This window comes from Polistes canadensis, unplaced genomic scaffold (genome assembly GCF_001313835.1).
Source record: "Polistes canadensis isolate GaletaPanama2010 unplaced genomic scaffold, ASM131383v1 scaffold_17, whole genome shotgun sequence".
In the NCBI taxonomy this organism is placed as follows: Eukaryota; Metazoa; Arthropoda; class Insecta; order Hymenoptera; family Vespidae; genus Polistes; species Polistes canadensis.
This window is the reverse complement of record NW_014569564.1, coordinates 1,231,319-1,256,340: the sequence shown is the minus strand read 5'-3', so window position 1 is coordinate 1,256,340 and position 25,022 is coordinate 1,231,319. Positions and strand designations below refer to the sequence as shown.

General features: G+C 30.9%; 1 protein-coding gene across 3 annotated transcripts in view; it reads right to left on the bottom strand.

The window, feature by feature from the left end:
- The window catches only part of LOC106793692 (mannosyl-oligosaccharide 1,2-alpha-mannosidase IA), a 306,271-nt gene that overhangs the window by 71,596 nt on the left and 209,653 nt on the right, over nucleotides 1-25,022 (bottom strand). For 2 of the 3 annotated variants that reach the window (XM_014760835.1, XM_014760836.1), the window contains exon 1: nucleotides 10,422-11,586. The exons of the other annotated variant lie outside the window; for it this stretch is intronic. The gene's annotated coding sequence lies outside the window, so the exon portion shown is untranslated. Of the gene's footprint in view, nucleotides 1-10,421; nucleotides 11,587-25,022 lie in introns of those variants that run through there. 3 annotated transcript variants of the gene reach the window in all.

Genomic DNA, 25,022 nt, shown 5'->3' with positions numbered 1-25,022 from the left:
ATAAAATCTATACACCTATATAAATAAATATATCGTTTTCTTTTTTCTCTAATAAGTTACTTCGATATATAGAATTCAATTATTTCTTTTTATCATATATATATTTTTATTATTGTTTTAGTGTTTATTATATTTATTTTTCTTTTTATTTTTCTAATTTTTATTTTTTATTTTATTTTATGCACACAAGGATATTTTCCGTCGCAAGGGAAATTTATCCAGCCCCACATTTGAACGATATAGCATAACTTTCTTTCTCATGGACAATGGGCCACAACAAAAGAATCGTGTTGTTGCGCTTAACAATGAACTTGAACCGTCCCATAGAACCAGCTGCAAACAACAGAACCATCCAATGGGGACCGATAAATGTTTCCGGATTTCCGGTGAATCTATTGAGAATAGAAATCGGTTCGATGTTGAGTATCGTCTCGTTAGAATTTGACGAGACCGAATGAATTCGATATCAGCTGTAATAATTTTCTTTTCCTTCTTTTTCTTCCCTTCTCCTGTCACATTTTTATCCTATTTCGCAAACACAAAAAAGAAGAATTATTATATTTAAATCCGCGTTTTGTATGTTTCAAATAAAACTTTTACCGGTGTTAGGGGAGGAAGAAAAAGTCTTAAATCGTTTTTGTCGAAAAGGAAAAAGAAAAAGATAGAATATTTAAAAAGATTTGTGGAAGAAAGATCGATTTGGCTTTTATCCTTTTTGATATATCGATAAATCATTCTCTTCTCACTTGAAAGAGAGAGAGAGAGAGAGAGAGAGAGAGAGAGAGAGAGAGAGAGAGAGTGTGAGAGAGAGAGAGAGAGAGAGAAGAACTGAAGGACGAAAAGTTTTTGCTTGGATCTGTCTTGCCCTACGTCGAATTTTTTTTTCTCAGCTCTTTTTCATAGCTCTTTCATTTCTTACGATCACCAATAAACATTCTTTAAACCCTCGAAGAGAAAATGTCAAAAAGGTCCTTGCTATTATTGTTGAAAATAGGATAATACTTTTCACTAATCCGCCTTCAAACGTATCTCGATTGTGTGAAACAAATTTTTCTGATACAACCAATAAATAAGCTAACTGGTTGAAAAGTATCTAACCAAATATAGTAACAACAATTTCTTTTTACTGTCAAATTTAATTCTTAATTCCCGATATAATCTTAAAAGTCTATTATTAGAAAAGAATAGGCTTATAAAAGTTTCCAATTCACGCATGTGTTTCTTCTTTTGTATCTGCGTGTTTTCTTATTTTTTGATTTTTTGATTTTTTAAGCAACCCATTGAGTCCGAAAAGACAAGTTTTTTTTTTGTTGACGGGATTTCATGGTCAAAAGAAATCATCCGAAAGTTTTTGGCATAGTTCACTCGTCTAGATCGATCTACGCTAAAGTTCCCGAAGGGAAAAGTTTCTTATCTCTGGCGAACTTTCATTATGTTCAACCTAACATTCAACCCCCCCATACCCGGCCCCTCAGCCACCTTCATCTTTTCTTCTGGCTCGAGGTTAGATACGATTGGAAAAGTTTCGAGCTTTGGATATTTTTCCGAATGTCGATCTCCGACGACGTTGCGAACCTAACCGACACGCATGCGATTAAACCGTTCAAAGTGTCCTTCATATCATTTCTTTTTTCTTCTTCTTCTACACTTTTCTTCCTTTTTCTTCTTCTAACTTCCCATTTCCAACGTTTTTCGATACTCAATTTATATTCTTTCCTTGCAAAGATTACTTTCTGACTAAAACTCGAAACTATTTTTATATCTCGATTAAACAATTATTTTATAATAAAATAAACGACTCTTCGGATTGTTAATACTAAATTTATCTTTTCGATACTTCATTTAAATAAATCGCGGTACTAATTTTATATCGATTTTTTAGAAACTTTTATTTGAAAAAAGAACAAAAATAAACAAATAAAAGATGTTTATTATTATTATTATTATTATTATTTGTCGAGGGTCCAAATTTGTCCATCCATTGTATCGTACGTAAAAAATTATCTTTGATATTCCACGACGTAGAAATAGAAAATTGTTTATACATATATATATATTCTATTAAAAAAACAGCTTCGATTTTCAACAAAAGTTCTATATTATAAAATATCTGTTTTGATTCTTAACAAGATATAAAAAAGAAAAAAAAAGAGAGAAAAATTTGAAAATAATCGATTGCGTATTTACATTTTGATTTCTCTCCGGTTTATTTTTTTATTTCGAAAATCGATAAAAATAAAATGAATACGTAAAAGTGAAACAACACGTGTGTGACATATGTTATACACAAAAATCTAGTCGATGATTTTAGTTTGCACAGCCGATTCACGTTCGACTACACCATTTGGAAAAATCGTGGCAACGTATGTATGCGCGCTCACAAACTCTACACATTTCATACATACTACATATATTATAGCTACGTGTGTCACGTGTCGTAAAAATTCATGCTATTTGCTTGGTACGCTTCGATACGAGTGGTATACTAGTTGTGTTGCTTATATAACCGATAAGAATTTGCTTTGTGTGCTATTATACATGACTGATAAGCCTAAAGAAAAATATTCCTCTATGAAAATGACCGTTGCATGTTTTTATGTAGCATGAGTCCGGATAATGTCTTACAAGAAATTAACGATTAACATCTACATTTTTCCTCGCGTTCGAGACCGTGAAAACTTAAATAACAAGGAAGTAATTACTTTATACGTTCAACAGTTGTTTTCCTCTTTCTCCCCTTCACTCCCCTTTAACATTATCTAATTTCTATTAAATATATATAAGAATGTTTTTTAATCACCTTTAACACTATAAAATAATCGCTTGAATTGTAAATACTGGTTTGTTTTTCTGATACTTTATGTATTTTTATTATGTTTTCTTGAAATTGTTATCAAATCTTTATTTTTCGTTTTTTTTTCTTTTCTAATATTTTCAATATATTTTATTTTAAATATTATCGTTTTTAACATTACTATCTATTTTTTTAATTAAAACTATATATTATAGTATAATTCTAATAAATCTAATTTAAAAAGTTATCATTCAACACACAAAATTTACAATTATTGCTAATATATATATAACTAATTTACAATTTAATACAAACGACATATATTAAAAAATTATTAATATAATTTAATTATCTCTCAATAACACAGTTAGAAATTATAATATTATTATTTCTAAAGAGCTACAAATGGAATGGTTTTAGGTAGGAAAGACCAAATACATACACCGATGCTTGTTGCTTGAAATAGAGGATTGTGCAGTGGCACGTGAGAAAGATGAAGATACGAAAGGTCTGAGAGGGAGTGAAAAGAAGGAAGAAGGACAGGAATAAGGGAAAGAGAGAGAAAGAGAAGCTTGCAAATCGCGTGACGCAGGACTTGAATGATCCGTCGAGTAGTGAATTGCCATTCATGCTGTAACTACTACTACGATGAAGTTACACACTTACATATACATACAACTATATAGATATAATATAAACGTGCTCGTAAATAGATATAGTATTCTTCTCTTTCTCTTTATTGTGTCTCTTTTTCTCTCTCTCTCTCTCTTTCACACATCATATATACATACACAAACATACACACACACACACACGCGCGCGCGCAATACACACTAATCTGTCTCTTTCATCTCTTCATGTGATCCAAGCTTTTCCAACATCTTTCTTCGTCTATTCCTATTGGTAAATAGTAAGAGTAACCGACTAGTGGTGGAAAGGAAAGAAAATAGGAGGCGAGAGCCACATTCTCAGGCTTTTCGTGGAAGGCCTTGCGACTCGTGATGCTTCACGAGTGGGCGAGTGCGTTCCGCAAACTCGATTTTGAATAGTGAAACGTAGAACGAACTATCCCCCTTATCCCCCCTATCCCCCGCTCACTACCTTTTCCTTTTTCTTTCTATTCCTCCTTCGCCTCCTCTTTTTCCTGTTCCTCTTTCTCCAGCATCAGCATCCTTTTCCATCACACCATTATATGTGTGTGTGTATATTATAATATTGACGAAATTCTGCCTTTAATCCTGGCAAAATTGTTTAACAATTATCAAAAATAAGTCTTCGTAATTAGTGTCATGACTATAGACGCAAACACGAGACTAATTTATTACATTTATAGGATTTGAATATTTTAAATGAAATTATGTCAAATTTATGTAAATAGTAAAACAACTAATTAATAAAAAGATATATTTTAAATTGCCGCGTACGCGTGATAGCTTAATTAATATTTAATATTTATCTATCTTTTTTTTATATATGGAATTTCTAAAATCTAATCTATCAAATTTAATTTTATGAGAGATTAAAAAGAGAAAGAAAAAAGAAATGGATTTATTATACGTGTTTTGAATCTTTAACGACGCATGCGTATGTAGTGTGTATCGTGCCACTTTCTCCAGACTATAAAAAATAGTATGAACATATTTGTCTAGAATAAAAGAAAATTGTCTTATGTCAGATTAGATTATAAAATATTTTGTACGATACATAGACTAACACGTAAACTCATAAATTATTATACATTATATCAAAAGCACGGTACAAGTACTGTATTAACAACAATAAATTTCGAATAATTAAACATTTCTCTCTTTTTTTTTTTGAGTAATAATGTGGCAAAGAAAAAAAAAGCTAAATAAAAATAAAAAAATGAGCAAATATAACGTAAAGAGATGTAATAATTGAAAGGAATTAATACTAAACTCGTATCAAAGTGAAATCTCGACGTAGCAAAGACGTCGAACTCAAATGCTTTTGGAATATCTTGGAAGGAACGAGTTTCGAGCGTTCCCGTTCCAATCGAATCGGTCTATTTTTCCACTTGGACTAGTTTTTATTCCACCGTAGCCGGGCGAACCGTTGGTTGCTTCTTCCGCGTGCTACTTCTTTTCTCTGATTGCAGCTATCGAGATAACCGGCTGCATAATTCATACCTTCCAAGGAACGGATGGATAGTTTGTAACGGTAGGTCTAAGTGACTTGGTGTTACCGAATAAAATAAAGGATGAGTAAGAGAAAGAAAAGGAGGAAAAGTAGAGAGAAAGAAAGATAGATGGATTATATAGAGAAAGAGAAAGAAAAAAAGATTTAAATAAAAGAGAGGGAGGAGTGCGGTGGAGCAAAGATGGAGGTCAATGTAAATTTTTGGACTGGCTCGCCACCGAGCCCACCACCAACTTTTTCAATGTATACACTTTTAAAAGCTCCTGCATAATTTAAAGCACCCTCGAGTACCTCTCTCCCCTCTCCTACACTTCACAACCCTCGACCTATCTTGTTCCAGAATTTGTACGTGCATGGAATTCAACCCCTTCTCTATTTTTTTTATCTTTTTCTCTTTCTTTCTTTCTTTCTTTCTTTCCCTTCCTCTCTCTTTCTCTTTCTGTCACTCTATCTGTCTTTCTCTTTTGTAGTTTTTTTGTCTATCTTACAGAGACTGGATGAAGTAACCATTTAATGCAAAGACTTCTTCTTCTACCACTTCTCCTTCTATCCTCTTGTTCTTATTCCTATCTATCCACTTTAAGAACAGTCATGTAAATTCACGATGCGCATCGATGTTCTTCCCTTTCCGTGTTTATGCTTTTCTATTATCTTTACTAACTGTTTCTAATTGTTAAACCTGCATTTTTAATTGCGTATGAATAATACATGAGATATGCATATGTGTATGGCGATAAATTAAATGTAAATAGTACATTGAATTAGTTACAATTTATTTATAAAAAATATATATATATATATATGTATGTGTGTATGTGTAGGAGCGGTACGGGTGGCCCAAGAACAAAGTGACGTGAGTGAACGATAAAGAACAAATGAAAAGAAAGAGTGTGTGTATGAAAGTACGTGTAAGATGAAGGGGATCGCTTTCTTCCCAGTATGTTTTGTTTATAAGATGTACAAGGTGACACTGACTTATCGCTAATTGCGTACAATCGCGCCGAAGTTTCTAGAGAATTCCCGCCGAACTGGAAGGAAGGAAAAAGGATTCGGATGTCTGGCAATCAAGAATGGTCGAGAAGTTTCGAAAAAGAAAGTAAGAACTGGGGAGGGAGGTGATGTATAAATTAGCGGCGGAAAAAACCGACGAAGGGAGTTTGTTTTTGGAGGGCTTTGACGTGTTTGTCTGCGATGGCGTATATCGGTCGATTATAAACCCAAGTTTAATCAAGTCAGATCACATTACGTTATCTAAAGATCGTGAGGTATTTCTGTAGCGCTATTTCTATCATCTATTCGGTGTATGTTAATTACACACCTCTACACTGAACCCAATCCTATCTATATATATATAGATAATTAAGTAATGTAAGTTAAGAATTTAAATATAAATTTAATGTATTGAGTTGTTCGGTAAGTTCGGTTATCTTCAATAGAAAACACGATAAAAATTATTCATTAAATTAAAAATAAAAACATAAAACTTGATTCGTTAATTTTGTTATAATATTTGCACAAAATTAATAATTGTTAAAATTACTATATATCCACAAAATATCTGGATAAACTTTTATTTGTATTACCAATAGTTATATTTATAGACTGAAACAACTCTTTTTTTAGAGATAAAATTATTTTAGAAAAAATAAAAAAGAAAAATATAGAATGAATTATAGTCACAGCAATTAAATTTGAACATATATTAATTATTTAAATATGCACGACTTTTTTAATTGAAGTATTCGAAAATTATAATGACCGCACACGTAATTATAATAAATCTTAAAATTAAATTAATGTCTAATACACAAACTTTCGAGATCTCGATCGAAATATTGATAAAATTTCCTATTAATACAAAAACAACAATTATAATATATTATAAAAATACATTTATATATATTATAACACAAACATTCGAGATCTCTTTCAAAAAATTAGAAAGCAAAGTGTGATTGCAAACAAAACAAATATAATAAATTTGGAACTAACATTAGCATTACTAGACGCTTTTAAGATCTTCATTTAAGTGTCCGAAAACCACTGTGACTGTGCACTTACAATTAGTATAATTTAGTAAACTATTCTCTGGTTTCTGGCATCTCGCCTACACATTTTGGACATCTATCTTTCTCTCTTTTTCTCTTCCTCTCTCTCTTGGCGTGGATCTACGAAAATACCATTCCCGGCAAAAGTCTGGATCGTTAAATCGCTGCTATAAATAAACCCGAACGGCCTTGGTCAACCTTCTTCGAGTTCGTCGACTCGAACCGGTACCTTCGCACGCGTGCCGAGTTATTTCGCTACGAAAGTACGACGAAGACGCATAGACATTGTGAAGAAGGGGAAACGAAAGAGTTTATTCCTTTGTTTTACGATACTTTATATCAAATTCGGTCGTTAAAATCTTAACTTCTAACGTTCGATTTTAACGTAAATAAATTGACTTATAGTACTGTACCTAACGTTCCCCCCATTTTATTTCCCTTTTTTTAGTTACGTTTCGTTCTAATTTAACGATTATTTACGTAAATATTTGTATAACTTTATTTATACAATAGAAGTTGAGAAATTTTCAAATTCATTTACAACGATTTGTTCTTTAATCAAAAAATCAAATTGTTTGTTAGACTCAAAACTTTTCCACCCAATTACATATAATCAAATCGATGTTCGTTTTAAAAATTTTGATTTTATTACATTTTGAAATAAATCAAAGTAATCGCGTTGTAATATAAATCACTCTTTGTATTCCGCACACGTTACTAGTTTTCGAAAGTATCTCTACGTAAACACTTTTCTATGGACGAATATTTCTGTGTCTTTATTTAGTTATTGTTATTTTATTTGTTACTTTTGTTCTCTTGTATTTGTTCCTCTTAGCTATTCGTTGGTTACAGCTGTATGTATGGTAACAGTAGTATTTTATAATGCATCGAAACGTTCAATTCTAAGTTTCCCTAAACTCACACGACCCTTTCATTCCTCCTACCCCTCGCGCCTTAGCAAAGATTTTAGTGTCGAATGCCGAAATGTTGATTTATCGAATATAACGAAAGTGGTGTCAAAAACAAAACAAAAAAATATCCCAACGACAAAAATAAAACAAAAATATCTGTCCCATATATTTTTTTTTTTTCAGGAAACAGTTCGTAAAATTCATAACGTTCGAAAACAACAAATCAAATATTTTTATTTCTTTTTTTCTATTTTTATTTTTTGATCGATGACTAATACCAATCGAATGTTGGCTTGAAAATATGTAAATCTGGAAAAAGAATATCTATGTTTAAAAAAAAAAGATAAAGGTCGACTGCTGCATAAAAGGAAATTTTTAATTTCGAACGTTATCCAATTTTCATTTATCTCTTAAATAAGTTTCTTAATGTGTTTGTATGTTGGTTCTATGTTGAGTATAAATATATCTCGAACAGTAGCAAATATGTATATCCTGCTAAAGAGAATTTCTTGTAGAAGAGACAATTTCTGCATCAAGGTTTGTCAAATGATAACACGGATCTTTTTATTAATATTTTAAGATCAATACTTGAGAAAAGAGAATGGATAAATTTTAAAATAAATAATCTATAAACCGAGTACATTTCGAATTAAATTTTTATCAGTTTCGGTAGAAATTGTTACGTCATCTCATGTACTTATATATATATCTCAATATTTTTATATAATTTATCAAAAAAGAATATAGAGATAATTTTCTAAAAGTGTTACTTACTATATTGTAAATATTATATATAGTAATTTATTTTATACACTGTAATAACATCTATACGTAATGTATTTTATTATGGAAATAATATAGTAATTAATATATACATAAGTGATATATGTTAGTGAGTTGAAAAGTTTTGAGCCTAACATAGAAACAATTTTTGTTCGAACAAACTAATTTTTATTTAAAAAAAAGGTTCTCTTTTCGAGATTCTCAACTCCATTCTCGTGTATAAATTATTAAAATTAATAGAAAAATTATTTCATACTTGATACATACGAATTATTTAACTTTACACAGATTTTATGCAATAATATGAACAAAATTTTCTTCTATAAAATAAAATTATATATTGATAAAAAAACTTTTCTTTTCTTAAAAAAAAAAACAGTTCTATATATAAGTCTTATAGAAATGACGTAACAATAGAATAGATAACTTATTAATATTAACTGATAATGTAGACAAGTCGTCATACGCAGACTAACGATCGTTATTCCTCGTTAATTTTCGTGACTTTCTGTCAGTTTCAAATTACGTATTAACCACGCATGTAGCTGGACCGAACACGATCGTATCAATGATCCGACATCTGACGCGTTCACGAAATGATTATCCCACTTGCGGTCAGGATCGTTAAATATACGTACATATACATATAGGATATCTCAAAATATGTGTACATAACTTTAGGACTGGTTTTATTTCACGTAATATTACAAAACAAATTGTCATACAATTATTTTCTTATATTATACGCGTTGTTATATGATTTTCATAAAAACTGTTCAAAGTATTCTCAGTATTATTAGCTGATCTATTGCAAATTGAAGATTTTAAGTATCCTCGTAAATAAAAACCCAACGGATTTAGATCAAGCGATCGGGCTGGCCAATTAATTGGCCCTCCACGACCAATTCATTTATTTTGGAATTAAATGTCTAACATAAGATAAGTAGCTTACTCGTAAATACAATAGTTAAAGCAAACAGTCATTAAAGTTATATGAATATGAATAGAAGATAAAAATAACTTTAATTCAAACAATTTTTCTTTTTTTTAGTATATCGAAACCATCTCCGTTATACTCACATATTTTGAAACATTTTGTATATATATATATATATATATATCCACAGTTAATAGTACTTATTCTTAAACCTACACTTCACAGTGTATCAATTCATAGTGTGATATATAATTCTTTGATTATACTAAAAATAAACAGTTCCGTTTCACTTCTCTATAAATATATTTACTCGTAAAATTTATTCGTTCAATTTTTCCAAAATAAAAATTTACTTTTAATTCGTTCACTTTGATCAAATCTTCCTTGGAATTTTTAATCAAAGATTACAAGTAAAAAGATAAAAACAAATAAGATCATCAGAGAAAGAATTGAATCTTTTATTTTTCGATTGTAAAACGATAATAATGACTGACCTGATTGAACGAAAAACCACGTGACCTGGCAACGCACGTTTCGAAACTTTCCCTCTGTGAGAGCACAAATTACTATACATACATATGTGAATATATGTATATATATATATATATATGAGTACGATCGAGTTCACTCACATTAGAAGATAGGAACTTTTTTATTAGTATTTTTCTCTCTTATTCTCGAAAACAAAACTAACGTTTTAACTACAGAGTTCGAAAGAAGAATAGAAACGAGGAATTACGATCGGGAAATAAATGAGGCTCCATATATGTTTACAAGTAAATATTTACCTGTATCAACTGTGTAAAACAGAGATAGAAGAGATGCAACTAGCTATAACTGGTTGGTTTCAGTTGGTTGATTGGTTGGTTACTTGGTTGCTTGGCTAACACGAGATATATCACACAATTTCTTCTTTTTGTCACAGCACTGCAAAACGAAGGTGGTCGATCGAACGAAACGTTTTCCTCTACTACTATTTAAACGAAATTCGTTCTTTTTATTTATTTCACTTTCACTGACTCAATAAATTAAGGAAAAAGAAATCACAACCGTAAGTACAAAAAGATTATCGTATCTAATAAAAGATTGAGAACAAAATTCGCTTTTTTTAATCTAAAAATTGACTAATAAAAGTAAATGCGATCATTTCGTATTTAATTTCATGTAAAAATCAAATTTGTCGAACTTGGTCGTTAAAATAATTTACGTATGTGAAGGTCCGTTCAAATAACGATGCACGAAAACTGTTTAATATTTCCGGTATGAAAAATTCGTCGAGTATATTAGACGAAGATTGCCGAACGTCTCGAACACAGAGTAATATGGCGTTTTGATAACCGAATATTCTTTATGTTCCACCAACGATAGTTAATAAACAAACTGATCGTTTTTTTCCTTCTTTTTATATTAGCTTACAGTTAATTCGTAAGATCAACGAAAATATTTATTTACGTGCGTGCAACAATCCAGTGAAATTCGATAGAAAGACAATAATTTTGCTCCTTCGATGTTTTCTATCCGTTGATTTATTTTCGTGTTTTTTTTCTTCTTTCTTTTTCTATTATTCTCGCACTTTCGTTCACCCGATAGTTCGTTATCTTTATCTAACTCGTTATCACGGCGATAAAACAACTATTTTCACTAAAGCGGAGAACAACGTTGTCGAGTAATTCCAGGAATGCGATAAGTTGTCTATTTCTGTTTCTTCTTTTTTCATTCGTCAAATACAAGGAGTACACATTAATGAGGAAAAATATCAACGTACACTTACACTAGGTTTTATTAACGAACGATTAAATGTCTGTTATCGTCGGAACTTTCGAAAGTTCGTTTATTAATTTTCTAGAGGGACTGAAAAAGACGACGATGATGAAGAGAGAAAGAGAGAGACAATGAAAAACACGTCCACTCCCAACCGCGTCCGAAACAGCACTGAGAAGCTGAATACGAGAAACCACGAGTGGCTGAAGCCTCCCGCTACTACCGAAGGTTACCGAGCTTACTCGAGGACGTCCGAACTCGGTAGACTTGCTAGACGCGTTGACTTAAGCGTCACTTCCCTCTCGGCACTCCACCGAGAAGGTTATCGTGTTCGATGAATTCTTACGACTCCTGACATAAAATCGACCTTGGGTAAACACTCCAGAACTTCGATTTATTTAATGAGGTACTACTACCATATATTTTTATATTTTTATTACATAAATAAGAATTATTATTTTTTGTTTGTTTTGTGTTACTTTCTCATATCAAAATAGAAAATACATAAAAAGTGTAGTAAGAAAATAAAATCGTACAAATTCGCGAGATCACCAGCTATTTCTCAAATGTTTCCTAAGCTCGACGTGTGATTTATGGTTGTTATCGCAACTACCGTATACAAGCTTGTAGTTCTTCTCGTTTGAAATTTGCTGCAAGTGCGTGATGGGAATCGTTTCACTTCCTAGAGAAAGACTTTTCGTGCGTCCTTTTTAACTATAGTTTGCTGCTCCGTTTGTGAACGCGAGACAATGGATGGAAACTCGAATGCGAGATGTGCATGATTCGATACGATATAGTTCTAATTGGAAAGAAAATATAGAGTAGTAAATAATGTAGTTTGAGATTTGTACTTTTTTGAAAAAAAAAAAAATAAAAAATAAAAATAATCTCAAAAGAAATTATAGCATTTCGTTTTAATATTATTCAGCAAATATGTATATTTGTAATACTTAATAATGAGATTACTAAAAATTTTTCCGAGTCAAAGTATTCTTTATAAAATATTTCGTGATTTTCCATTTTACGTCTTTCATATTAATGCGATGTTAAAGTAAGCCATGTAATCGGCTTTAAGGATAAGATTCTACTACAAAACTAACGTTTCAACTTTGTTTTGCCGATAACTATTTTAAAACTTTGATAAAAGTATACGAAAGATATATTTCTAAATATTCCGTTATATTAAAAAAAAAGAATATTAGTAAATTAATAAACAACAACAAAGATGATATTTAACCCCCTACTCGTATTTAACCCTAGAATATAATAGAGAGAACTTAAGGAGTAACTCCTAGGAGTATGGTTACTAGCATATCTTATCCTCTTACATTCTAGAAACCTAACAACATCGAGACTCTACCTCATGCAACCTGAAAATGTTTAATGCAAACTTCCTTGTTTCGCTAGTATGGTACACCTTTGCTATCGATTCGAGGGAAAGCAATTCTCGTATATGTGTGAGAATAAGTTCTAAAATATAATATACAGGCATATTTTATTTTTCCTTACACAAATACGGAAAAACTTTTTCCTCGATCTGTATAATATATTGTACTTTATATCTCATTTAATTTTAAATTATTTAAAATTATAATATCTCTATTTTACATATAAATAATAATAATATCACATATCATATAATTGCATATAAAGTAATTTATCAAAAAAAAATACGAAAAAATTTTTGATTCAACCTAATAATTAAATACCAGAGATAATTTGTTCCTATAATTTTATTCGAAAATTTAATTTAGTCACAAATATACAAAGATGAGATTATTTGAGCTAGAAGTCGGTAAAAAAATAAAAAGAGAAAGAGAAAAGATTGAAGTCTTCGCTCGAGACGAGTCATCCAGATCTTACAATTAGCAAGATACCACGATATTTTAATTCGCAGTCCAGTAGAAGCAGCCGTGAATCCGTAAGATTCGAGGCATTAAGAGGTTTCTTCTCTTTTCCTTCGTTTCCTACTCTTTTTCATGACGGGAGGAATACTTTTTTTCTTTTCTTCTTTTCCTCTCAACGGCACATCGTCGCTAGAAGAGTTACGTGTACTTCGTTGAAAATTTATTCACGATGAGGAGCTTTTCACCAGTCGATGCGATTTCCTTTAAAGGAAAAAGGACGATTTTTCAGCCGTAAGAAATAATAATAATAATAATAATAATAATGATAAAACATATTTTTTATGAAATATATATTTATTTATATATTATATCAATAAGTATGAAATGTCTGATTTCGAATTGAAAGTAATCGAAATAATTTTGGACGTTTATTACTTAATTATTTAATATAATAAAATCATTTTTATACACATATTCGTGATTACTTTCAACGTTATTTTGTGCGTTAAACGTAGTAAGTGTAAAGTTTTAGCGACGCCCCCAATTGTAACAACAAAGATCTTTCTTTCAATTCAAACCACGATTTAATCAAATTTGATAAAGCTTAGAGAAAAGTCTCTGAGTCGAAACGTGGACACGTTCGTTGAACTTTGATCTTACATTCGCACGTTTCCTTTGTACATTCCAATCACGTTTAGACTTTTCTTTAAACTTTTTTTTTGCTTCACAAAGTTTCTAACTAATAAAGTAGTGTTCTTCTATCGTAATATTGTTTTATTTTTATTTCGGTAACATCTAAAAAGGCTACATCGACGTTTCCTCATTTGCTCATTACACTTTTAGTTTACAGTTTATCATTTTGTTTTATGGTTTCATTTTGATTTTATTTAACTACAGTTGAAGACAAGATAAAGTTATATAAATGTATTCATTCATTTGATTGTTTAATTAATATAATTAAAGCTTACAAAAAAGAAATTAAAAAACAACACATATATGTATTTATTCATTAACTAACTGAGCACTGATTCATGAACTTATTCACTGATTGACTGATTCATTCACTCATTTGCTCTTTCTCTCAAAACTCGTCTTTGTACAAGCGAAGGATCTGTAAGTTTAATTTGATGCGAAAGTCCAGTATGCCCGAGAGTGTCGCGACCGTTCTCGAAGGAACTTGATTGCTTTGTCCTCGGAGACTCTAATATGAATTACAAACCCGCTCCTTTCTTCTTTTCTTTCATTTCCCCTTTTCTTCCTTTCCTCCTTCTGTGACTTCACTCGTGCCGTCTATATACAATTCCTTTTTCAGTTTCCATCCGAAGAAATAGTGTTTCTCGGTGAGACCAGAGAACTAAGATCGCGACAGTTTCGTGGAAAGTTTATCGACTTTCCTTTTCCTACCAAGGAATCCTAACTCGTACCTAATACATAAACTATTACGAATTTTTTATTCCACTAAAGAAACTATATCGTGGTATGTATCTTGCGGGATAAGAGAAGTTTACTTTTGAAGAATAATTTTATCATTTTCTTTTTCAAGTTATCCAAGAAAGAAAAATTTTTCTTTAATTATGTATCAAAGGATTGATTATTATTCCATTAACTATAAATGTTCAATAGTCCAGGAAATGATAAATTGTTGTAATATTTAACTGGAGTATTTTTATTTAAAATATTTTGCTTCAATATCAATGATATTGTTTTCATTATGTTTAAATAAAGTTTGTTAATACTATTAATTTAATTTGATAATAATTTAAATATTTTTATTAGAGTAATGTATAACAAATATTAAGAATGAAGTAATACAATTTTTGTCTTCTTTTTTTATTATGCCATACTTGTGACAAAATATTTACTTGGCAATATTAATTCGATATAATATTAATTTTTGTATTTTTATTTCAATGGCAATGGATTGTGAAAAATAACGATAATATATTAAATTAATATTGCTAATATAATGACTAAAAGTGTTACTATGAAATAATAAAGGAAAGAAACGTTATTTTACAACTATGTACGAAATAAACGATAATAAAAAGCTATGATATAATAAGTAAGTAATATGAATATAAAAATATAATTTAACAATAAGTATTTATATAAAAATACGAATGACTTTTATTAAAGTAATAATATGTTTATTACTATAACGACAAATCGAGAACGAACACGAATAAGGAAAGATATTTTGGTTCTCTTTTTATGATGTCGTAGTAATACGTTTGGTACTTTGCAATTTGAAGCAATATTTCGTAGAGCATCTGATAAGAACCGTAGAATAGAATCGAGATTAATACCAACCTCTTTTTCCGCGAAATCCACCGCCGTCGAATTCATCTACCGATGAAATGCTAAGAGCAAACGTTCTCTGGAAAGAGGAAGGATAGAAGAAGAAGAAGAAGAAATGAGAAAGTGTGAGTGAGCGAGAGAAGCTGAGAGACTCGAGGTGACGGCCGGCTTGCAGATTACGAGGGAGATGAAAATTCGGGTTCGCTTCTGAGAGCACGTCGTTGTGTTCTTATACGAGCGTAATCATCGAGCGTGTCCTATTCTAGGACCTTTCCCTTCAAGTTTCACAAATTTTCCCATGGGAAAACTTTTCGAATGGCTTCGAACATAATAATCATAAAATTTCTATTCCGTTATTGGATAGATGATATCGTATGATTAGAAATTTTATTAGTATTATTACAATTATTATCATTTCTAAAAGTTATACTATTATTAGTTACTAGTATTGTTAATATCAAACTTTTACAAAAACAAGTTAAAATGTTGCAATAAGTGTTATTCCTTTTTTGTTTTTTAATTAATTTTACATCAAAATAATTGTAATAAGTATTGTTGTATTTGCTATCCAAAAAAATTATTTATTAAAATTACTAAAAGAGTTACTCAGAAATATTAATAAAATTTAATCCACTACTCGCGGTTAAGTGATCGAGTTTTTAATTTTAGAAATTACAATTTTTTAGAATAAACGTTATTATTTTTTTTTATTTATATATATATAATTTTACTCTATTATGGTAATTATAATAATTTATTGTTACCTAAAAATTATTTTATGTATTATTTAAGCCATTAGCTAAATTAATAATTAGATACATTTTTCTCTATCAACAGTTTCGAAGATATCTAAGTAAATTGATTTTAATGGGATACTCTGTGTATATATTAATAATTTTGAAAAAGGAATGAATATTTTTAGAAATTTTTTGATTCTTTCCCATATCTTAAAAAATGATGTTGAATTTTCTCACGATAGATTCAATTATTATAGAAATATACTTTCAGTAACTCACCTTAGGCCCTTCGTTGATGTTGCCAAGCATTAAACTTTCATTTTCCGCACGGATGTAGCAACAATAGGGGTATGAAAAAAAAAGAGAGAGAGAGAGAAGGTTCTTTGTACGATCGGTCGTTCACAAAAGCGGCAAAGAATACAATGGACTCCTGGATTCTAGCAAGATACATTCGAATGGTGGCGCCAAGTATCACAAGGGTGAGATAGAGAATAGCGAAACTTCAAGAGGAAAAGAGAAAAAGGGATGTTCTATCCTCTCTTCTCGAAGAGTTCGCCATTCCAACGAGCACCGTAAAGGTCGATAAGGTTTACTGCGAAGAAAGCCATAAGACGGATCCTTCTGGAAGAATAACTTTTGACCAGGACCCTAGATCATTCTCTTTCTCTTTCTTTTTTCCTCTCATTCTTTCTCTTTCTCTTTCTCTTCCGCTTCCTTTTCCTTTTTCTTTCTCTTTTTCTTTGAATATTTCTGATCGAAGAAAATTTGCTGAGATGGAGCGTGCCACCGTGCTCCCTTCCTATCGTTTTACCGTCGATATCTCGAGTTTTACGAGCACGAAGCCGCTTGTCTGTGCATTAGAACACTGATGTGAGCTCTAGATTCTCCTATTTCGTCTGCTTGATTTAACTATGCGGTCAGAATTATTGATAGTTGCGATACGTTCTCTCTAACGTCAATTTTCATGAAATGAAAAATAGAAAATTGTTCGCGAAAATGTTCTTTGATCGTCTCGTAATACCTATCTTTCTCTCTCTCTCTCTCTCTCTTTTTTTTTTTCTTTTTTCTTTTTTGAAGTGATACTTCTCTGGCAACGATAACGATAAAATATTATGAAACGATATGAAAAGAAAGGAAGTATAGAGAGTGAAATAGAACCCATAGTATAGTAGATCGACATTTGAATGAGATTATGGAAGGTCCTAGTGTGTTAGTGTGGTGTGTGTAGTTTGTATTTGATACGTAGATCGATACTTATTGCAAGATGCGTTTGTTTATAGAAGTATGAATAGGGATAGTGACATAGCTTGGGAGTATTCAATATATCTTAAATGATTGTTAATTAATCGAAAGAAATGTATACAGTAGTGCAGGGCTCCTTAAACTTTTGTCATTCACGACCCCATTTATGATTGCGAGTTTCTTGACGACCCCATACAAATATTACTGCTGTCGGTGGAGATAGCTCAAAACCTTCAACGAATGCACGTGTCTAGACGCTGCAAGTCCACTGTATTCCGCCAACTCTAGTGATGTTATAAAATGGTATATATAAATATTTGACATTAAAATCTCTCGCGACCGCAGAATTTTGCTACGCGACCCCATTTGGGGTCGCGACCCATAGTTTAAGAAGCCCTGCTGTAGTGCATCGAATATAAGTTCAACGTTCCATCTCAAAATTGATTATCAAAATATATTCAAATTTCTTACCGTGTAAATAGCTAAATTGAATACGACAAAATAAAATAAATGAAACTAACAAAATACGGAGCAACAATTATGTAATCTAAAAATTACATTTAATCCCTACTATTATATGTAGATGATACGAATAAGAATTACAATAAATTAATATTAAATAAAAAAGATAAACACGCGTGTTTGATCATTCGATTTGGATCAAATTTGAACATTCAATTAAAACGTTATTAATTTATCTGATGATGATGATGATGTAACTAATCCTAAAGTAATCCCTGTCATTTACAAGTCAGATTGAAAATGTGAAGAAAAGTTAAGATCCATTGGTAAGATAAGAAAAAGAAGAAGAAGAAGAAGAAAAAGAAGAGTAAGCTTTTGGTTTGCTGAGTTGGTCCAAAGGTAGAGGTTGCATTCGGTAGCACTCTTTCTCTCTTTCCTTGTCTAGTGTTCATTCAGTTGGTCATGACTCAGCAGACGGTAGTACCTACCCTTCGGCTGTCGTATTTCTGTCTGAAGTTTACACACTCGGCGATCGGACACCGCGGTTGGTCGATCGATCGGTTGGTCGCTCGGTTAGTATAGGTAGATATCAAAAGTTGCCTTCAAGCGAACCAACGAGTATTTCTCTGGCTTCGCGGCTACCTCTGCCAAGTTCGATCCCTTCTCTTCGAAAGTCTTCTCGAGTTTCGTCCCTTTTTTTATTTTTTTTATTTTATTTTTTTTCCTTCTATTTTTCACTCTTTCCGTTTCATTTTTTATCGTTTTCATTGTTGATATCTTTCTCTCGTTCTCTTCTTCCATTTACTAAATAAACTTCTCGTTTTCCGTTACGTTTTTCTGTTTTTTTTTTTTTTTTTTTTATTATTTCGTTGATTCTACCGACACTTCTTTTTTTTTCTTTTTTGATAGCATCGATAACTGGTTGTGAGAGTTTATAAAAATTTTAGTTTATACACATATTATATATATTGTTATATTAATCTTATTAATATATATTGAAATATTAATGTATAAGAATAAACCCAAATATTCGATCTTTCACCGATGTATGTGGTACGTGTTGACAAGCGATCATGTAAATTTTGATATTCTCTAATTTCGGTCTATCACGATAAGATATATAATATATTACTAATGGTATATTAAGTTATTTTTGATGGTACAATATTTATATAAAATATTTCAATAAATTTTCAGAAAAATATATTGTCGAGTTTCATTTTTACACGAATATAATAAAATAATATTAATTTAAAATGTTTTATTGTTTAATTATAAACACTTCATTTGGGATGTAATTATTTTTGATCTAGAAATACTTTTATGATTTGTACGTATATATGTTTTGATTCATATATTTACATGGTAGAAAATATAAAAAGTTTGTGAAAACGTTATGAAAATTGTTTGCGTTCCTGTAGAAATTTGATAACCTTTATGATTGAAATTAGAGATTGGATTGTAAAAATTGTTTATGTTACAGTATAAACTTGATAACATTGATTTGAAATCCAATGAATTTCTCAATCTACGGATCGGTCTCTCTAACAATTGTTAACGAACTAGCGAATGTAATGGTAAGCTTGATAGGAAGCGAAACATCCTGAGAAACAATAGGAAACTAGGAACCTAAAGTCGTGACTAACAACACATCGCAATACGCATGTATATTTTGTATACGTGTATACACATATATGCCTTTACGTATCGTAACGTTGTTGCAACATTCATTGAAACTTTGATACAGTTTCCGCGTTCTAGTTAACGAACTTGTAATATTGAAAGAGAGAGGAGAAGGAGGATCACGTCATCGCGTTAAGATCGATTCGACCATGAACTCTATCTGCATGTTGTGTGATCAAATTATCAATATTCTTAATAATACTGTAAATTATAGAACATCTCTTATCTTGTTAAAATAAACGTACGTATATACCATATTTCATAAGCGTGAATTCGAGTAATTTTCCATTCTTATTTGTGTCGGAAATGATATAACAGTGGATTAATTATAAGTAAACAAAAAAAATGTTATAAATTTATTTTATTCCATTTTTTATGTGACTTAATTCATGGTCGCCCAATTGTTGATGCATATTTGAATAAATTTTATTTGATTTTATTGACACGAGTTTTAATACTAACTTCATTTATGATAATTTTAAATGATAATATTCGATATCGAATAATGGTAAAATTAGGAAAACTTTTTTTCCTGTATTGTTTTTTATTGACTAAGGAGAAATATTCGATTTTGATCGTACGATAAAAAATATAGTCGCTTATCAATCATCTTCGAGTATGGCGTTGAAGGTAATAAATTATTCTTTAAAGTAAACGAACTACTATAGGGTAGAGTTTACGTAGGTGAAAAGATGATGGTAAAAGAAAAAGCGTAAGTTGTTCGTTGCTTTTGATCGTGCACGACTCGAAAGAGATTTTGGCTGGTAACGGTGTTACATCTATCATTCCGCCACGTGACACTACTGCTTCCGCTTCCGTATTATTCTACTCGCACACGGAGCATCCGAAAACAGACAAGTACGCTTGCGAAACAGATTATCTGCGGATAAGGTAAATGGATGGCATGGGAGAGCTCTTTCGTTCGTGCCAAAAGTGGATCGATTCTAACGCAACCTATTAGAGAAAGAGAGAGAGGGAGAGAGAGAATCATTAATCATTTATTATGAGAATTCCGTTATTTTAATTAACAACGAACCGATACATACTTTTGAATATCGATTAATAAAAGAAAATATCAAGTCAAAAGTCACTAACTAACATTTATGCCAATTTGCGTTATTGCTTTTAAGATAATAGATATTTAAAAGAAAAAATTTGAATTGACAAAAGTTTGCTCTTTTTTTTTCATATTACTTTAACTCATTACTATTAATAATATTCTTTATGCAGTATTGGTTAATAAATTCGAAAAAGTAATTTTCTCATCGAAAATGTCGAAAATATCGTTAGTGACAATTGGGTGTGAACAGAATTATTATAAGATATACAGATATTATTTCTTTAATTTTAAACGAATTGAATATTTTTGAAAGGGTTTGCTATTTATTTCCATTTAATAATACGTCAATTTATTTGCACAATCCGTGCCAATCGTCATTGGATATCAAATAAATTTGTTTACTTATTGTTAATTATTATTTCCAAAATTTTGTCTACCTTCAATTCTACTTATTATTTCTAATATAAATGGGTAAGGCCACATATTCGATTACGATGAAAAAAAAAGAAAAAAAAATTTGCAAACACTTTCTAATCACGCGCGTTAGATTGCTTTTTTCATGTTTATATTTTTTATCCGCTAAAGGTGAGAATTTTATTTTGACGAAATTTTTAACGATGTCAAAAAAAAAAATAGGAGAAAGGGTGTGAAACAAGTTATTAAAAAAAAAAAAAATGAAAAAGAGAAACAAATCGAAATACATATAGAGAAAAAGAAAAAGTGTGAAACAGAGAAAAGGCTCGAATAAACCGACAAAGTTTGGGAACAACACGCAACAGGCTGCCCGCGGAATTATTTTTCAAGGTAGGCAAGCAAGCAAGCAAGCAAGCAAGCAAGCAAGCAAGCAAGCGAGCGAGCGAGCGAACCGCAAATGTGAAAATACTCTCTCTGATCGTTCCCGTTATTCACCAATTTTTTTGATCCCCCTCGTTTTACCCGTTAACGCTCTCCGATTAAATACTTTATTCACAATATATCCCAGCAACCAGCTCCAGTACTTCCCCCTCTTCATGCCACCCCACACCAATCTCTCTCTCTCTCTTTATCTCGTTTTCATTTGTGAAACTGCGAAACGTGACCTCGATTTAAAGCTTTCAATTCGAATCCATTCATTAGGATAATCATAGAATAAAACACTATGTTGGAGAAACAAGTTTAATTGGGAAGGGAAAAAAGAAAAAGCAGGAAAAAGGGAAACAAAATGCGATATTATTTATTTTTAATAGGTAAATATAAACAAATTGATCGTTAAATCGAGTAAATGAATTACGTATTGAAATTTATTTGTTTTTTTTTTCCTTTTTTTTATTATAAAAATATAATACGTGAAATATCTCGCAAAGTATAAGTATTTTGATATAACATCGTGTTAATACTTTTATACGTAGGATAAAAAAATGAGTCGATTGGTTTTAAAAAAAAGAATTGAATAGCATTAAAGAATAAAGTGTAATTATACTTGGTAGGTGTATCGGTAGACATAAAAAATGAAAAAACATTTCTTTATCATTTTTTTTTTCATTTAAAAAAGAGCAGTAGCATTCTCTACAATGTCCATAACCCCGGGCCAGGCATTCTGATCGATCTTTTAATTTTGTAATTTTGTAATTTAACCCTTAACGCTCGAGTCCCCTCGCTTGTGTCTCTCATGCACCACCGCCGATGTACGGCATTGCAAAATAAATCGGAGTTGCCGATCGATATAAACAAATAAAAGTCGGAGCTTTAAGGGTTAATATTCCACATAGTATTATTCCTAGAGCTTAAATTTTGAAATGACGTAAGATTACGTTACCGGTGTTCAAAAAAAGAATTAGAATTACCGTAGGACAACGTTAGCGATCTTAAATATGTTAATTAATTGTATTTTTTGGAAATGTATAATAAATAAATTATGAAAATAATTGTCACTTGTGTTTTCGTAGATATTTGAATTAAGAAAAATGAAAAAATCGGTAGATCGGGAAAGGTGAAAATTAGATTGTAAGTAAATATGAAATTAACTTGCCGTACTCGTCTTAATTGACGGAACAATTTTAGAACTTGTTGTGGAAAGACCACCCTGAAAAGAGTATAAGAGGAAGAGAGAGAGAGAGTGAGAGAAAAAGAGGATCAAAATAAACGTTTCGTTCGGCTACCGTTCCAAGAACAGAAGAGAGTGTCGGGAGTGTTGCGAATTGTTTGGCCCAAAAGTTAATTTCGTAAGACTCGCTTGTGCGGTCCGTGGATGGTCGAAAAGGAGGAGGGTGCTGCAATTTAGGGACGGAAATCATCGATTACAGTGTAAGGAAGGATTAGTGGTTTTGACCTCAGACCACAGTTTTATCCTCCCCATCTTTTCCTTTTTTTATGTTCAATTATTTTTCTCTCTGTCTTATTTCAATTATAATCGAAATTTTTACTGTCAAATAAACGATTTTTTTAATTTTATAATGGAAAATATTTAACACATTAGATTGCTTAATAATTATTTTTCTTTATCTCGTTTCGCTTTCTAAACGTAACTTTTTTTTTTTTTATTGGAAAACGGATGATTTTATACATTTCCTTACTTTAAATAAGCAAATATATTTGATATAAATCATATTGATAAAAAATGAACATCTCGATTCATTTCTATGGGATTGGAAAGGAAATAAAAAAATAAGGGAAGAAGAAGGGGGGGGGGGAAGGAAAGAAGGGAGAAAGAAGAAGGGAAGAAGAAGTTGATAGACAATTTCTTGGAGAGGGTGGTACCCAGGTACTTATAGGTACTTATGAAAAATTTTCTTTTGTCGTTGAGAAATAAGGTCCGACCTTCGACATCTTTTTTTCGTCGTGCTCGTTTGCGTTCGCGACAATCCTTCCCTCTTATCATATCGTCGAGAATTCAGACGTCTGTAAAATTCACCATGCGATCCTTTGTAACCTCCCCCTCTCTCCTACTTCTCCTCTCCTCTTTCTCCCTATACCCACTCCCTACTTTTTTCTCCTGACCGAAACGGCGTCTTCGTTATTTCGATTTCTCATGCGTGACGAAAGAAAATTCCACGAAAAGGAAAAAAGGGGAAGAATAAAGGAATAACAAAAAAAAAAAATAAATGACGTCGTCTAGAATTTATGAAAACATCAAGAAACGACCAAGGTCGATAGTTTCATGCGTTTCAGAGTAATGATGGTAAGAAAAAAAAAAAGAAAAAATAGAAAGAAAAAAAAAAGAGACAATTTTCTAACATGTTTGGACCTTCGATGAGTAAAAGAAATACTTAAGTTATAATTTGTGATTAAGGAGCACATCTAGTGTGACCATCTAAAAAAAAGGTGATTTTTGGGAATTTTTTTAAAGAAAACTACTGCATGAAATACTTTAAAATTTAGACGATATATTTATACATAATTAACGAATATTCACTAAAATTTTCAAATGAAAACAGGTAATTTTCAGCGAGTTATTCGTTATCTCCCAAGTCACTAAAAAAAAGGGCCTAAACGGCAGCAGCGATTTCGGCCTTCACCGTGGATAAAATACAAAAAAAAATTACTGTTAATCTAGAAGGTATTGCCTATACAATGACCTAAAATTGTGAAAAAATTAAAATTTAATAAAATGGCAGATTTAAAAAAAAAAATCGAATTTTGTTCAAAATTTTGATGATTTTTGGCACGCCAAAATTACATTTTTTATACAATCGAAAAACTTTTAGGTCATTGTATAGAGAAACATATACGAAACAAGCAGAAAAAAAATCAAAGCGATCGGATGATTCTTCTTCGAGTTACAACTGCAGCCAATTTGAAAAATGTAGTTTTGAGAAAAACGTGCTCAAAGATAAAATGATTGCTTTCTACTCCCTCCCTGAGCGGCTACTCTTTAGAATGCTGTAACTCTAAAACTATTTAAAATATTTATTTGAAATTTCAGTATGTTATTTTCAAAGATATAGACTATCAAAATATGCAAAAAAAATCAATTTTTTCAAACTTTCACACTAAGTGTGCCCCTTAAAATATCTGACGTATAGCAAAAAAAAAAAAAAAAGAACAGACTAGAAATATGTAAAAAATATTCCACATTTGTTCTCTTATTAATCGTACAATTAGAAGAAAAAAAAGCATCGCGACAATTAATAATCGATCGGTCAAATGATATTATTATCATTATTACTTCGTAATTATTATTGATTACAAATTAATTATTATCTTTAAATTATTATTGTTGTCTATGTTGTTTTTATTATAATTGTGGAAAACGCGTGTGGATAGATAGATCCGCATATTTTAACTCATCAGCTAACGAGCATAGAGACGAACGCACACACA